At 47.4% G+C, this 17746-nt stretch overlaps 1 protein-coding gene across 4 annotated transcripts in view; it reads left to right on the top strand.

Moving 5' to 3' along the window:
* The window catches only part of LOC144668204 (MAM domain-containing protein 2-like), a 115279-nt gene that overhangs the window by 22394 nt on the left and 75139 nt on the right, over positions 1–17746 (top strand). The window lies entirely within an intron of this gene.

Genomic DNA, 17746 nt, shown 5'->3' with positions numbered 1-17746 from the left:
TGGATGAGGTTCCATGATAAATGTGAAGGCCGCCTGGGCTCGTCGCCTGCCCAACAACCTTAAGGTTCGATGGACAGCTCTGTTAATTATTTTAATTAGTTTTTAAACGGCCTTAATAGGCCTTTGACAGTTTGGCGGGTGCGCAGTCAACTCTGGTGCACGCCCGCCAAATTGAAGATCTGAATGATGCGCGGTGATGCCGGGACACACGCCCAACGTCACCGCGCACCATTTTACGAGTTGGCGAGCAGGGACCTGCCCCCACGCGCCAACCTGAAGGTTCTGGCCGAGGAGGAATTTTTTCTCTCTGAGGGTTGTGCGACTTTGGAATTCTCTGCCTCAGAAAGTGGTGGGGGCGGGGTCATTGAATATTTTTAAGGCTGAGGTAGATAGATTCTTGTTAGGCAAGAGAATCAAAGGTTATCGGGTTAGATGGTAATGTGGTAATCGAAACACAAGAAGATCAGCCATGATCTTATTGAATGGTGGAGCAGGCTCAAGGGGCTGAATAGTCTACTCCTGTTTCTATTTCTTATCTTCTTATGTTCTACAGGCCCAACCTTTCACCGTGTACCTTCTGTAAACTTGAGCTCATCCAAAATTCTGCTGCCTGTATTTTAATTTTCACCAAGTTCAATTCAACCCATTGCCTTTTGGCTCCCCATCCAGCAACACATCGACTTAAAAAATCTCTACCTCGTGTTCAAATCCCTCCATGGTCTTACCCCCACCATATTTCTGTAACGTCCTCCAGCCCTACGCCCTCTGAGATCTCCGCACTCCTCTAATTCTGACCTTTGCGCATTCCCAATTTCCATTGCTCCATTATTAGCGGCCGTGTCTTCAGCTGCCTGGGCTCTAAGCTGTGGAATTCCGTCCCTAAACCTCTCCAGATCTCTCTCTTCCTTAAGATGCCTCTTAAAAGCAACGTCTTTGACCAAGCTTTTGGTCACCTGTCCCCCTAATAGCTCCTTATGTAGCTCAAGGCTTGGTTTTGTTTGATAGTTGCTCCTGTGAAGTGCCTGGGGTTGTTTTACTGTGTTTTTACACAGTATAAATTGTAAGGGGTTTTGTTCCCTTCCTCATTACAGTGATTCTTGGAACTTAGAATTATAAGAACAAAATACACACGACAAACAGGTTTTGATTCAACCTTAAATTTGTTCCTTTATTAAACCAACAAAACCCCAGTACAAACCCCTTTACCATTTGACTGTAAACTTACAAGTGCCCCACGCGACTGATGGTTACTAGTGTTGATTATAGACCTGGATTTGGAGGTGACCAAGGCTCGTGCTTCTTCACGTAACTGCAGTGACCACACTTCGATGTTGTCCTTTCTTTATAGTGTCCCAGTCACATTAGCACACACCTGGGTCTCAGTTAAAAGCCTGTTGGATCACCTGGACTTCCACACCTCTTTCTTTTGGATTCTCAGTCTCCTGAACTATGCAAAAGTGCAAGATCAAAGACAATTCCTTACCTCCTACCCCGCTGTTAACACGACAGAAGATAAGGTGATTTATTTCACGGTGATGGTTGTTTAGCTCTTGACATTGTTCCAATGATAATACTTCTTCCATTATTCATTTGGTAGTACAGAACTTGAGTATTGCTGAGAAAGAGACATTTTTTTCATCAAAGCCTTTTGTCATACACACATCAGGGCAATTCGCAAGAAAATACCAATGTCTGGGGAAACAACATATTTATACTGTGAGAAGAGAGTGCTGATTGGTTGGGAAGTGGACTCTGGTAGAGGCGTTGCCATGGAGAATGCACCAGTTGATGGTGACTGACATTTAACTGCCAAGCATTATTTGAAATTTAAACCAGGCAGTTTAACTCTGATTGGTCAAGACATTGCCTTGAGGAATGAACCAGTGAATGGCTGTCACTTATTTTGTTTAGCTGAAACAGGCACAATATGTGCACATGTTCTTTCAGTCTACAAAGAACAGGGACCTGTGTATTAATATATGTAGCTTCCGGTACACATAATGTACCACACTGCAAGCCTGACTGACAATCTTAAATTGGTTGTCAGCATAATTCTTAGCGCACTGAGGGTTATTTAGCAAATGTTGTCCAATCGCAGGTTTATGTTTAATGTTGGACACTGTTTTGCAAGCACGGGCTGGTTGGGTACGGTCTGTACTTTGTCCATTATGAACAGCGGAAGGGCCATGCTGTTTGATACGATCTGCTAATCTTTGGGTCATATGGTCTATACACTTACCACCTCACTGGCACTGAAATTCATATACCACATTACTCATTTGTGTGATCGGTAGAATGTCTTTTTGGCTTGACGGCAGCATCCTGTTAGGACGAATACCACGCGTGCTGCTACTGCATAGTAGCAGCGTGAAACAGCTAGTTTCATCTGTTGCTCAAAGTTTTGAGATACCTTGTCCTTCCAGGGTAATTGGAGGTGGACTGGGCACTTTTATTGCGAATTGTCCTGATGAGTGCAAGGTGAAAAGCTTCAACAAAAAATGTCACTTTTTTTCAGCAATTGTTGCCAGGAACTGATGGTTACTCATAGTTACAGTTAACTTGCGGCATTGTCTACTTGTTAGTGTTCTCCAAGCTGGCCATGAGTCAGGGTTTCAGTTAACTCGTTCTTTCTGTGCAGCGAGGTTAACTGTTTTGTGTCCTTCAAAATACAAGCTTTTGTTTCATCACATTTTCACTTCCAATTTCATCACATTTCCTCTTCTCTTCAGCTCTGAAGAAGGGTCATACGGACTCGAAACGTTAACTCTGTTTCTCTCTCCACAGATGCTGCCAGACCTGCTGAGTTTTTCCAGCATTTTCTGTTTTTGTTACAAGTTTTTGTTGTTGTTACGCTGACAAAGCGGGGCACTGGCAGTACAGCTAAATGCTCAAAATGAGGGATTAAGTCCACAGGGCAGCAGGAGAGATATTGAATACAATTTGATGCTTTATGTAATGAAAGCTGCTTTGGACATTTCTCAGCTCGTTCTCACTTATTGTAGTTGAAAGGACTCGATCCATTTGCAATCAGAGGGGTAATTACCAGATTGGTTTGGTACGATTAGCTTTCTGGGCTCAGAGTTTTGTTGAAGAAGGAAAGTAAAGTAGCTACAATGAGAGACAATTTAGCTTAAACAGAAAGCTGCAAAGGTAAAATTTTGCCAGTCACAGTTTGGGATTTAAGCACCAAATATGTCAGACTGCATCTGTGGAGAGAGAAAGTTTCAGCTCAATGACCTTCATCTGAAGCATTAGGGCCCGATTTTAACTCTGTGAAACTGAGTGGGCTTTGAGTGAGTTAAAATTGGACCCAATAACTATCTCTCTCTCTCTCTCAGCCTTTTCTCCCTCTCTCTCTCTGTCTCTCTCTCTCTCTCCCTCCCTACAGATGCTGCCTGCCCTGTTGAGTGTTTCAGGTGTTTTCTGATTATATTTCAGATTTCCAACATCTGCAGCCTTTTGCCTTTTGTTATCTCATTGCTTTTTGTGGGAGCTTGCTGTACACAGCCAGGCTGCTGAGCTTCCCGCATTACAGTAGTAACTGCACTTTTAAGTACTTTATTGGCTGTAAAGCACTTTTGGATGTTCTGAGGCTGTGAAAGGCACTATAGAAACAAGAGACCTTTCTGTTTTCTTTTTAATTCAGCAAACTCGATCCCGCCACTGATTTTAATGGGTAGGTAGGGTGTAGATAATTAGGATCTGCAGTATTTTGCCTTCAAAATGTGAGAATGCAGGAGAAAAACAAGAGGACGGCTGATGTGGGGAACTGGAACATTTTCTTTATTTCGTATCATGGCGTAATGACAAACTGCACCGATTAAATTAGGGGAGTCAGATTAAAACTGTTGCTCCTCATGTCCTCTTTCTGTGAACTAAATCAGCTCAACAATTCATATCTGGCCTCATGATAGGAACATAGGAACAAGGGGAGGCCATTTAGCCCCTCGAGCCTGTTCCCGATTCAGTTGGGATTATGACAGCTTCTGTACCTTAACTCCATCCACCCTGCTTTGCATCCTTCACCTTTTGTACCCTTGACTAGCAAAAATTATCAATCTCAGGTTTAAAGCTATTAATTGAGACCCAGCATCTACTGCTTTTTGCGGGAGAATGTCCCATAAACCTACAACCCCTTGTGTGAAAAAGTGTTTCCTAACCTCTCTCCTGAATGGCCTGCTTCTGAGTTTAAGGTTACGTTCCCTTGCCCTGGACTCCCCACCACCAACAGAAAAAAATCTTCCTTTTTCCACCCTAGCAATTCCTTTCAAGGTCCTAAAAGCCTCAATCAAATCACCCCTTAACCTTCTCTGATCCAGGGAATACAGCTTGGTTGATGTATCATGATCAAGATTATCTCCTCATGATTTAACCCTTGGACCTGGTGACATTCTGGTGAATAAAGACCATAAGACATAGGAGCAGAAATTAGGCCATTCAGCGCATCGAGTCTGCTCCGCCATTCAATCATGGCTGATAAGTTTCTTAACCCCATTCTTCCGCCTTCTCCCCGTAACCTTTCATCCCCTTATTAATCAAGAACCTATCTATCTCGGTCAGAATCTAATCTGCACATTTTTTTTTTTTTTTTGTAAAAATATACTTTATTCATAAAAATCTTCAATCACATTCAAAACCATTTCAAAAACAACATTACAAGGGTACAATCCAGGTTAAACTTTTACAAAATGTATCACCAGGTGCATCAATACAAACAATATTACAGTCATTTACAGCCTTTCATTTTGATCTGTACAGCCCGAGGGGCTCTAAACAGTTCCCAGTCTCTCGGTGCGCTGTGGTAGAAAGGTCTTAGACAGCGACCCTTCCCCATTGCGCCTTTGCGGCAGCTGCCCCAAGCTTTAGTGCGTCCCTCAGCACGTAGTCCTGGACTTTGGATTGTGCCAGTCCGCAACAATCGGTCGGGGACAACTCTTTGTGCTGGAAGACCAACAAGTTTCGGGCAGACCAAAGCGCGTCTTTCACCGAGTTGATGATCCTCCAGCTGCAGTTGATGTTTGTCTCGGTGTGTGTCCCTGGGAACAGCCCGTAGAGCACAGAGTCCTGTGTCACAGAACTGCTCGGGATGAACCTCGACAGCAACCACTGCATCTCTCTCCAGACTTTCTTTGCAAAGGCACAATCCACAAGGAGGTGAACAACGGTCTCTTCCCCACCACAGCCACCTCGAGGGCATCGTGCAGAGGGGGTGAGACTCCTGGCGTGTAGGAAGGATCTGACGGGGAGGGCCTTTCTCACCACCAGCCAAGCTACGTCTTGGTGCTTGTTGGAAAGTTCTGGCGATGAGGCATTCTGCCAAATGACTTTGACAGTCTGCTCGGGGAACCATCCCACAGGGTCCACCCTCTCCTTATCCCTCAGGGCCTCTAGGACGTTACGTGCTGACCACTGCCTGATGGACTTGTGGTCAAAGGTGTTTTTCTGCATAAATTTTTCCACCAGGGACAGGTGGTACGGCACGGTCCAACTACTTGGAGCGTTCCGCGGCAGCGTGGCCAGACCCATCCTTCGCAACACCGGGGACAGGTAGAACCTCAGCACGTAGTGACACTTGGTGTTTGCGTACTGAGGGTCTACGCACCGCTTGATGCAGCCACACACAAAGGTGGCCATCAGTATGAGGGCGATGTTGGGCACGTTTTTTCCCCCTTTATCTAGAGGCTTGTACATCGCGTCCCTGCAGACACGATCCATTTTCGACCTCCAGATAAAGCGGAAGATGGCTCGAGTGATCGCCATCGCGCAGGAGTGTGGAATGGGCCAGACCTGCGCCACGTACAGCAACAGCGAGAGTACCTCACACCTGATGACCAGGTTCTTACCCGCAATGGAGAGGGAGCGTCGCTCCCACATGCCCAGTTTCCTTTTCACCATAGCCACTCGCTCCTTCCAGTTTCTAACGCATGCCCCGGTCCCTCCGAACCATATCCCCAGCACCTTCAGGCCGTCAGCCCTGACAGTGAAGGGGACAAAGGATCGGTCAGCCCAGTTCCCAAAGAACATGGCCTCGCTCTTCCCACGATTTACCTTGGCTCCCGAGGCCAGTTCGAACTGGTCGCAGACGTGCATCAGTCTGCGCACCGACAGCGGATCCGAGCAGAAGACGGCGACGTCGTCCATGTACAGGGAGGCTTTTACCTGAGTGCCTCCACTGCCTGGGATCGTCACTCCTCTTATGCCCGGATCCTTCCTGATGGACTCGGCAAAGGGTTCTATGCAGCACACAAAAAGGACAGGCGAGAGAGGGCAGCCCTGCCTGACTCCAGATTTAATCGGAAAGCTATCTGTTTCCCACCCATTGATTGAGACTGCGCTACTGATGTTAGTGTAGAGCAGTTGGATCCAATTTCGAATTCCCTCCCCAAAGCCCATTTTGGAGAGCACATCCCCCATGTAGGTGTGCGATATTCTGTCAAAGGCCTTCTCCTGATCCAAGCTGATGAGGCAGGTATCCACACCCCTGTCCTGTACATAGGCAATCGTATCCCTGAGCAGCGCCAGGCTGTCAGAGATCTTCCTGCCTGGCACAGAGCAGGTCTGGTCAGGGTGAATCACCAATTCCAGAGCGGATTTGACCCGGTTGGCGATGACCTTGGACAGAATCTTATAGTCCATATTCAACAGTGAAATGGGTCGCCAATTTCTAATTTCCTCCCTTTCCCCCTTGTGCTTGTAGATGAGGGTGATGATGCCTTTCCTCATGGATTCTGACATGCTGCCGGCCAGGAGCATACTCTCGTACACTTCTAGCAGGTCTGGGCCGATCAAGTCCCACAGAGCCGAATACAACTCCGCCGGCAGGCCGTCGCTTCCGGGGGTTTTACTCTTCTCGAAGGACTCGAGGGCCTTAGTCAGTTCGTCAGGAGTTAGCGGTTTGTCTAGGCTCTCCCGCGTACTGTGGTCTAGGACCTCCGTGATAGAGGACAGGAAGGACTGGGAGGCCGAGCTGTCCGTGGGCTTCACGTCATACAGTCCGGCATAAAAGGATTTGCTGATCCTCAGAATGTCGGACCGTGATGACTTTACTGAGCCGTCTTCTTCCTTCAGGCTGCTGATCACAGAGCGCTCTCTGTGTACCTTTTGGAAGAAGAAACGTGAGCACGTCTCATCCTGCTCCACGGAGCGGACTCTGGAACGGAAGATGATCTTGGAGGCCTCCGAGGCAAAGTGCGAGGCTTGCTGGCCCTTCACCTCTTGGAGCTCCTCCTTGACATCGACCCCCATCGACTGCAGCCGGAGCAGATTCTGCATCTTTTCCTGGAGTCGGGACATTTCCCTCTGTTCCTTTCTAGCTTTCTGGGTGCCTTTGAGGATGAAAAACCTCTTGATGCTTCCCTTGATCACTTCCCACCAGTGTGTCAGGGACTCAAAGAGGGGTTTCACGGTTCTCCAACCTTTGTAATCCCTCTTGAGCTCCTCAATGTTCTCTGGGGTCAGCAGTTGCACATTTAGCTTCCATGCCCCCCTGCCCACCCTCAGGTCTTCCTCCAAGTGGCAGTCCGCCAGTAGGAGGCAGTGGTCAGAGAAGAACACCGGCTTGACGTCGGTGGATCTGACTGTGAATGCACGGGACACAAACAGGAAGTCTATCCTGGAACGAATGGACCCGTCTGGCCGCGACCAGGTGTATCTACGCTGCGCTCCGTCTGCAGGGTTGCTGAAGACGTCGTGCAGCTTGGCATCCTTAACTGTTTCCATCAGGGATCTGGACGTAGCGTCCAATCTGCTTCCGGCCCTGCCGGATCGTCCAGCCGCATCGATGATGCAGTTGAAGTCCCCGCCCAGAATGACCGGCCTGGAGGTCGCCAACAGCAGTGGGAGCTGCTGAAAAACCTCCAGCCGCTCAGCCCCTTGTGCCGGGCCGTACACGTTAATTAACCGGAGTGGAGCGTTCTTGTACATTACGTCTGCTACCAGGAGTCGCCCGCCCACCACCTCCTTGACCTCGGAGACGGTGAAGTTGCCTCCCCGCAGCAGAATACCCAGGCCGGAGGAACGAGAGTCGTTTCCGCCCGACCAGATCGATGGCCCGTGGGACCACCATCGTGACCATTGCCTGTAGGAGCTGAGGTGCGGTATCGCACACTCCTGCAGAAACAACAGGTCAGCTTTGACCTTGGCTAGGTAGTCCAAGGTCGCAACACATCGCGTAGTAGATTTAATGCTACGCACATTTATGGATACAATCTTTAAACCCATATTAAAGCATTTATTCTCCTACCAAACCCACTGTCTCTGAGAGTCCCAGACCTTTAGTCTGCTCCTTCATACCCGTAGTGAGCTCAAATTCCTTCACTTTGGATGGGCTGAGGTAGATCTCCTTGGCCGTGTTCTGCTCCGGTGGCATCTGGAGGTTCACGTAGTGAGCGGATTTTGAGATGACCTTTGCTGGAGAAGCTTCTCCAAAACTCACCCCCTCTGGGGGGTTGCTGTTCCCGGCTTCCTGGAGCTGGGGTGCGATGATTGCCTCACTGCTCCCAGATTCCAGGGGCTGTGGTGCACTGGCCTCCTCAGGTTGCAGGCCAAGTTGGGGTGCGCTGGTCTCCTTGTTGTCTCCAATTTTCTGGAGCTCGGGTGTCTCGTCCTCCAACGCCCTGGAGCTTTGCCGCCTCTTCTGTCGGTGCCGCTCTGGCACTTCCTCATCCGAAGAGCTGCTGCCCTTGTCATCCGTGTCGGATGGGAGACGCCTCTTGCCGCTTCTCTGGGAAACGCCTTTGCTTCTTCTTCGCTCCCTCTTACTTTTCTTGTTCTTCACCGTCCGCCACTCCCCCTGCTGCTTTTCCACTGCTGCCTCCTCCTCCATTGATTCGCTGTCCTGAGGACTGGAAGGTTCAGGGGGTAGTGCTGTTGATTGGCTCTCTGTTGCCTCAATCTCTTTCTCCACCTTGTCTCTCTCTGTGTCCTCCTTTGTCCCGTTGAGCTCCCTGGGGGCCTTGGTGGTTGGAGTGACACGGAACATTTCTTCTGCTTCCCCGTGGTCGGCTTTGGCTGCCTGTGCGTAAGTACGGCAGCGTTTGGGGCAGGTCCTGTAGAGGTGACTTGCCTCGCCACACAGGTTGCAGCACTTGGCCTGTTTGCAGTCTTTTGTCTGGTGCCCTTCCTGTTTGCAGATCTTGCAGAGGGAGGCGCTGCAGTTGGCCGCCACATGACCAGCCTTGCCGCATGAGCGACAATGCTTGGGTTGCCCAGCGTAGACCAGGTAGCCACGGTTTCCCCCGATAGCGAAACTGGAAGGAGGGTGGAAAATGGCTCCCTTACCATCGGTCTTTAGCGTGACCTTAAACAGGCGTTTGCCTGTCCAGATCCCCAAGTCGTCTCGAATCTCAGTGCCGCTCCCCACCTTATCGAAGTACCTGGTGAGGAAGGTGACCACGTCGGCGACAGGGACGAAGGGGTTGTACACATGCACCATCACCTCACGTTCCCGTTGCAACGGCAGAGAAAAGTGCGGCTCCGCCGTCAGGATCTTCATCTCCGGCAGGTCTCTCTTCTCCTCGAACACCCTCAGGAGCCGGACGCAGTCTGCCACTTGCTTGAACGTCACGTCAAAATAACCACCTTTGCGGGAGTCGTGCAGGGTGAAGATCTCCGTAGCTTGGAAGCCGCACGCCTTCAACAGGATCCTCCTGGTGAAGAAGCCCCGATCCATAGGTGATCCTCCTTCGTCGCTGTGGTTCACCGTGACTCGGACGGTGATAGGTAACCCACGGTATGAATTCGGATTGCGATTGGTTTTCGCCCTTCCATCCCGACCTTGCCATGGCAGGACCATGGTGTCGCTCCTGCAACACTTGATCTTAGCCAAGAGGCCGAGTCCTTCCAAGGCTGGTATATCCCTTGGAAGGTGCAGTGCCCAGAGCTGTACACAGTGCTCCAGTTGTGGTCTAACCACATTTTTGTACATCTGTAGTAACACGTCCTCCCCTTTTTATATTCTAGTCCTCTAGATGTAAAGTCTAACATTCTATTTCAATGATTATTTTTGTGTCTGACCACTACATTTTAGGGATCTGTGTACACGGATCCCTAAATCTCTTTGGATCTTCACTCTTCCCAGTTTTTTGCCATTTAAATAACCCCCTTGTCTGAAAATCAATGACCTCACAATGACCTGCGTTGAAATCCATCTGCCACATTTTTGTCTATTCATTTAATCTATCCATGTGTCTTTGTAATTTTATGCTTCTGTCTACACTATTTATTAAATCATCAATCTTTGTGTCATTGGGGAACATAGAAGTGTGGCTTCGTCTTCTTTCTTCGTCTCATCCGACGCCTCAACAAGAAACTTTTTCTCTTTCTCTCATGTGCTAAGGAACGCAAGCTCCAACAACTCATCGACACCAACACCAATCTGGGACCCTCCACCCCTGCTTGTCCCTCCGTCCCCACCCCATCTTCCAATTCCAGCCCCAGCCGCGTATTCACTATACCCCCTGACCTTCCCCTCTCTGATGCTGAACGTTCAGTGCTCAGCAAAGGACTTAGTTTCATACCCTTATGCCCTCACCTCAATGAATTTCGGGCTCAGCACGGTGCTGAACTCTTCTTCTGCCATCTTCGTCTCCGTGCTCACTTCTTTGGGCAGGAGTCCTCTCCCCGTTCAAAGGATCCTTTTACCCACCTCCAATATTCCCCCTCCACCTGGACCCCTCCCTCTGGATTCTTACCTTCTCTTGATCTTTTCATTGAGAACTGTCGGTGTAACATTAGTCGTCTCAATTTCTCTGCTCCTCTCACCCATTCTAATCTGTCTCTCTCTGAACTCACTGCACTCCGTTCTCTCAGGTCCAACCCCAACATTGTCATCAAACCCGCTGACAAGGGTGGTGCTGTTGTTGTCTGGCATACTGACCTCTACCTCGCGGAGGCTGAGCGTCAACTCGCCGACACTTCCTCCTACCTCTCCCTGGACCATGACCCCACCACTGAACATCAAGCCATTGTTTCCAGGACTGTCACTGACCTCATCTCCTCTGGAGATCTTCCTCCCACAGCTTCCAACCTGATAGTCACCCAACCTCGAACGGCCCGCTTCTACCTCCTACCCAAAATCCACAAACAGAACTGTCCCGGCAGACCGATCGTGTCAGCCTGTTCCTGCCCCACGGAACTCATTTCTCGTTATCTTGACTCCCTTCTCTCTCCCCTTGTCCAGTCCCTTCCCACCTACATCCGTGATTCCTCTGACACCTTACGTCACATCAACAATTTCCAGTTCCCTGGCCCCAACCGCTTCCTCTTCACCATGGACGTCCAATCCCTCAACACCTCCATCCCCCACCAGGATGGTCTGAGGGCCCTTAGCTTCTTCCTTGAACAGAGGCCCGAACAATCCCCATCCACCACTACTCTCCTCCGTCTGGCTGAACTTGTTCTCACACTGAACAATTTCTCCTTTAACTCCTCTCACTTCCTCCAAATAAAAGGTGTGGCTATGGGTACCCACATGGGCCCCAGCTATGCCTGTCTCTTTATGGGGTATGTGGAACATTCCTTGTTCCAGTCCTACTCCGGCCCCCTCCCACAACTCTTTCTCCGGTACATTGATGATTACTTCGGTGCGGCTTCATGCTCTCGTCGGGACCTGGAAAAATTTATTAATTTTGCTTCCAATCTCCACCCCTCCATCATTTTCACATGGTCCATCTCTGACACTTCCCTTCCCTTCCTTGACCTCTCTGTCTCAATTTCTGATGATAGACTGTCCACCAATATCCATTACAAGCCTACCGACTCCCACAGCTACCTCGACTACAGCTCCTCACACCCCGCTTCCTGTAAGGACTCCATCCCATTCTCTCAGTTCCTTTGCCTCCGTCGCATCTGTTCTGATGATGCTACCTTCAAAAACAGTTCCTCTGACATGTCCTCCTTCTTCCTTAACCGAGGTTTTCCACCCACGGTGGTTGACAGGGCCCTCAACTGTGTCCGGCCCATCTCCCGCGCATCCGCCCTCACGCCTTCTCCTCCCTCCCAGAAACATGATGGGGTCCCCCTTGTCCTCACTTATCACCCCACCAGCCTCCGCATTCAAAGGATCATCCTCCGCCATTTCCGCCAACTCCAGCATGATGCCACCACCAAACACATCTTCCCTTCACCCCCCCTCGCGGCATTCCGTAGGGATCGTTCCCTCCGGGACACCCTGGTCCACTCCTCCATCACCCCCTACTCCTCAACCCCCACCTATGGCACCTCCCCATGCCCACGCAGAAGATGCAACACCTGCCCCTTCACTTACTCTCTCCTCACCGTCCAAGGGCCCAAACACTCCTTTCAAGTGAAGCAGCATTTCACTTGCATTTCCCCTAACTTAGTCTACTGCATTCGTTGCTCCCAATGCGGTCTCCTCTACATTGGAGAGACCAAACGCAAACTGGGCGACCGCTTTGCAGAACACCTGCGGTCTGTCTGCAAGAAAGACCCAAACCTCCCTGTCGCTTGCCATTATAACACTCCACCCTGCTCTCTTGCCCACATGCCTGTCCTTGGCTTGCTGCATTGTTCCAGTGAAGCCCAACGCAAACTGGAGGAACAGCACCTCATCTTCCGACTAGGCACTTTACAGCCTTCCGGGCTGAATATTGAATTCAACAACTTTAGATCTTAAACTCCCTCCCCCATCCCCACCCCCTTCCCCTTTCTTTCCCCTCCTTTTTGTTTTTTCCAATAATTTATATAGATTTTTCTTTTCCCACCTATTTCCATTATTTTTAAATCTATACCTGTAATACCCTGTCAGTCTTTCCACCCCACCCCCACTAGAGCTGTACCTTGAGTGTCCTGCCATCCATTCTTAATTAGCACATTTTCTTAGATAATATCACCACCTTTAACACCTCTTTGTTCCTTTTGTCTGTGACATCTTTTGATTATCTGCTCCTATCACTGCTTGCTTGTTCCTACAACCACCCCGCCACCCCCCCCACAATTTCTCTCCCCCCACCCCACCCCCCAGCCTTAAACCAGCTTATATTTCACCCCTCTCCTAACTTCACTCAGTTCTGCTGAAGGGTCATGAGGACTCGAAACGTCAACTCTTTTCTTCTCCGCCGATGCTGCCAGACCTGCTGAGTTTTTCCAGGTAATTCTGTTTTTGTTTTGGATTTCCAGCATCCGCAGTAGTTTTTTGTTTTTATATGGAGGTGTGGCTGTCTATAAGACATAGAATCAGGAGTAGGCCATATGGCCAATTGAACCTGTTGCCCCAATCAATAAAGTCATGGCTGGCCTTTTCCATCAACTCCACTTTCCTGCCCTATCCACATATCCCTCGATCCCCTTAGGGATGAAATTTGGATCGATTTCAGTCTTAAATATACTCAACAACTGAGCATCCACAACTCTCTGGGGTAGAAAATTCCAAAGATTCACAACCCCCTGAGTGAAGAAATTTCTCCTCATTCAGTTCTGAAGGACTGACCCCTTAATCTGAGACTGTGACCCCCATGTTCTAGATGCCCCAACCAGGGGGAAACAATCTCTCAGCGTCTGACCTGTCAAACCTTCTAAGAATTTTATACATTCAATTAGACGACCTCTCATTCTGCTATACTCCAGAGAACGTAGGCCCATTCGACTCAACCTTTCCTTGTAGGACAACCCTCTCATCCCAGAAAACAATCCACTGAATCTTTGCTGCGACCCTTTCCAGGGCAAGTATATCCTTCCATCCCTAAGGAGCCAAAACTACACATTACTCTAGATTTGGTCCCACCAAAACCCTTTATAATTGCAGCAGACTTCCTAATTCTTGTACTCCAAACCCAGTGTAATAAAGGCTGACAAACATTTTGCTTTCTTAATTGTTTGCTGCACCTACATATTGACAATCCTGTGATTTGTGCACAAGGATACCTAAATCCTTCTGAATACCAACATTAACTTGTCTTTCACTTTTAAAAAAAATAAATTTCCTATTCTTCCTACCAACGTGGATAATTTCATACATCCCAAGACTTTACTCCACCTATCATTTTCTAACCCAGTCACTTAACTGACCTATATTCCTTTGCAGCCTCTATGGTGACCTCCATGTAGTATACTTTATCATTTAGCTTTATATTGTCAACTATCTTAGATGTATTAAACTTAATCCCCTCCTCTAAGCCATTGATTATATTGCACATAGCTGAGGCATGAGCACTGATCCTTGTGGTACTCTGTTGGTTACTCCTTGTCAACCCAAAAATGAACTGTTTATTCCTAGTCTCTGTTTTCTGTCCTTTTGTATTTTGGATCTCGCTGCACACAAACTGGCTGCTGTGTTTTCCACATTATAACAGTGACAGCACTTCAAAAATATGTCATTGGCTGTAAAGTGCTTTGCGACGTCCTGTGATCATGAAAGGCGCTATATAAATGCAAATCTTTATTTTCTTTTATTAACCAATCCTCAATGCATGCTTATATTACCCCCGATTCCTTGAGCCCGTCTTGTGTAAGTTGTCTTATCCAAGACATATCGAGCATTTCCTCATCGGTAAATACTGGAGAAGCCTTGGGAGCTTATGTGAAAGGTTCAAATACCTGGATCAGATCTGGGGTGCTATTATTACACTTTGGGTTATGCTATCATTTAGTTAGGCATAGCCAGCAGAGAGACATCACCAAAGATGCTCAGACCAGTTACAAGAATAGCCAGTACTAGTTTTTGCCTAAGGAAAATGATTGTAATATAACTCCAATCCAATAGAAGTGGATTAACATTTAGTTGACAGCACCTCCCAATCCCGTAACCTCTACCATCTAGAAGGACAAGGGCAGCAGACACATGGGAACACCACCACCTGGAAGTTCCCCTCCAAACCGCTCACCATCCTGACTTGGAAATATATCGCCTTTCCTTCACTGTCGCTGGGTCAAAATCCTGGAACTCCCTTCCTAACAGCACACGGACTGCAGAGGTTCAAGAAGGCAGCTCACCTTCTCAAGGGACAATAAGTGCTGGCCTAGCGAGTGATGCTTGCATCCCAAGAATTAATTTTAAAAATTAAGCTGATAGACATGACCGTGAGCATCCCGCATGATTACAGCTCTTGGATAAATATTGCAGCGAAATGAATTAGGCATGGGACAGGGATTATTGTAACTTCAAGAGGTATGGAAAAGCATACTTAATATTTTCAGTATGGAGCACTACCTCTTTAATTTTTGCTAATTCATGCTCAGGTTGTGGCCAGCCATTTATTGCCTGCAGGAGGGTTGTGGGGGGTGAGGGGGCAGCCTGAGGAAAAACTTTTTTGATGCAGTGAGTGATAATAACCTGGAACCCGCTGCCTACGAGGCTGGTGGAAGGGCAGATGAGGAATGATTTCAAAAGGAAATTGAATGATCACTTGGAGAAAAAAATCTTACAGGACCACAGCGATAGAGTCCAGGGGTGTAGGGAATGGGACTGACTAGATTGCTCAACAGAGAGCTAGCATGAGCTCGCTTGGCCAAATAGCCTCCTTCTGTGCTGTTATGACTCTGAGCTAGGTTGTGTAAGAAGGGAAAGGATGAACAAAGCCACTCCCAGATATAGTAGATGAGCAATGTGAAACATGGTGACAACATAGATTTTCCATTTCCTGGAAGTTATAAGATGTTTTTGACAATGCTCTTCCAATTTAGCAGCAACTCAAAGCCAATTTATGTGGCATGTATATGTAGATTTTGTGGTGAGAATGTTCACATTCTGGTAACGTCATATGTGAAAAATGTGTTTTAAATACTGTACGAATGTCACTGAACTGCTGCCTTTTGTTCAGTTAAACAAAAAACCCACCTCAAGCTCTTTAAATGAAGTTTACAACATGCTGGTACCATCATGAAATCAGTGAAGGAACCAAGGTCAGTCGTTTCAGAACCTAATGCCAGACTCGTGGCAGGAACCACATGAATAGCTCAGGAAATTAGTTGACAAAATGGAAACAGTCTGTTTGCCTCTTTCTGTAATTTCCAACATCTGTAGGTTTTTTGTTGTTGCTGCTTTTTTCGAACTTGAGAGAGCTTGGAGTCAGAAGATGTGTATGCTTTGTTCATTGGATGTGGGCGCTGCTGGTAAGGCCAGCATTTATTGCCCATCCTTAAACAGCCGCCGGGAAGATGGTGGTGAGCTGCCTTCTTGAATATCACTGAGTGAGCTTGCTCGGCCATTTCAGAGAGAGCTGAGAGCCAACCACACTGCAGCCTGGGTAAGAACGGAAGATTTCCTTCCCTCAAGGACATTAGTGAACGAGGTGGGTTTTTGTGACAATCCACATGGTCACCATCACTGAGACTAGCTTTTTAATTCCGGTTAATTGAATTTGATGGGATTTGAACTTGCATTCCCGAATCATTAGCTGGGTTTCAGGGTTACTAGTCCAGTGGCAGATATTTAAGGAGATATTCAATTCCTCCCAAGTAAAATATATTCCAAAGAGGAAGAAAGATGTTAAGAGGGGGAAAAGCATCCATGGCTAAGCAAGGAAGTTAAAGATAACATAAAGGCAAAAACTAAGGCATACCAAATTGCAAAGGTCAGTGGCAGGCTGGAAGATTGGGAAACTTTTAAAGATTAACAAAGGGTTACTAAAAAAATAATAAAAAGAGCAAAGGTAAATTATGAAAGAAAACTAGCGCAAAATGTAAAAACTGATAGCAAAAGCTTCTACAAATATATAAAAGGAAAGAGACTAGCAAAAGTGAATGTTGGTCCCTTGGAGGATGAGACTGGGGAGTTAATAATGGGGAACGCAGAGCTGGCAGAGACGCTTAATCAATATTTTGCCTCAGTTTTCACGGTGGAGGACACTAGTACCACCCCAATAGTAACGGTGCAGAGGGTATAGAGAAGGAAGAACTTTGAACAATCACCATCACTAGAGAAAAAGTACTGAGCAAACTATTGGGATTAAAGGGTGACAAGTCCCCAGGACCTGATGGCCTACATCCCAGGGTCTTAAAGGAAGTGGCAGCAGAGATAGTGGATGCATTGGCTATAATATTCCAAAATTCCTTGGATTCTGGAAAGGTTCCAGTGGTTTGGAAAAATGCTAATATAATGCCCTTATTCAAAAAAGGGGGGAGGCAGAAAGTAGGAAACTATAGATCAGTTAGTTTAACGTCTGTTGTTGGGAAATTGTTGGAATCCATTATTAAGGAAGTAGTAATGGGGCATTTGGAAAGTCAAAATGCAATCCATCAGAGTCAGCATGGTTTTATGAAGAGTAAACCATGTTTGACTAACTTGCTAGAGTTCTTTGAAGATGTTACAAGCAAAGTGGATAATGGTGATCCTGTAGATGTAATATATCTGGACTTCCAGAAGGCCTTTGATAAGGTGCTACACAAAAGATTAATACACAAAATAAGATCACACAGAGTTAGGGGTAATATATTAGCTTGGATAGAGGATTGGCTAACCAACAGAAAGCAGAGAGTCAGGATAAATGGGTCTTTTTCTGGATGGCAAGCTGTAACTAGTGGGGTGCCACAGGGTTCGGTCCTTGGGCCCCAACTATTTACAATCTATATTAATGACTTGGATTCAGGGATAGAAGGTACTATAGCTAAATTTGCAGATGGCACCAAAATAGGTGGGAAAGTAAGTTGCGAGGGAGAAATAAAAAATTTACAAATGGATATGGACAGGTTAGGTGAATAGGTCAAAATTTGGCGGATGGAGTTTATCGTGGATAAGTGTGAGGTTATCCATTTTGGTCGGAAGAATAAAAAGGCGACTTATTATTTAAAT

Source organism: Cetorhinus maximus, chromosome 2 (genome assembly GCF_964194155.1).
Source record: "Cetorhinus maximus chromosome 2, sCetMax3.hap1.1, whole genome shotgun sequence".
NCBI lineage: Eukaryota > Metazoa > Chordata > Chondrichthyes > Lamniformes > Cetorhinidae > Cetorhinus > Cetorhinus maximus.
Note: the sequence above shows the minus strand (reverse complement) of the source record. Positions and strands in the feature narration are given on the sequence as shown.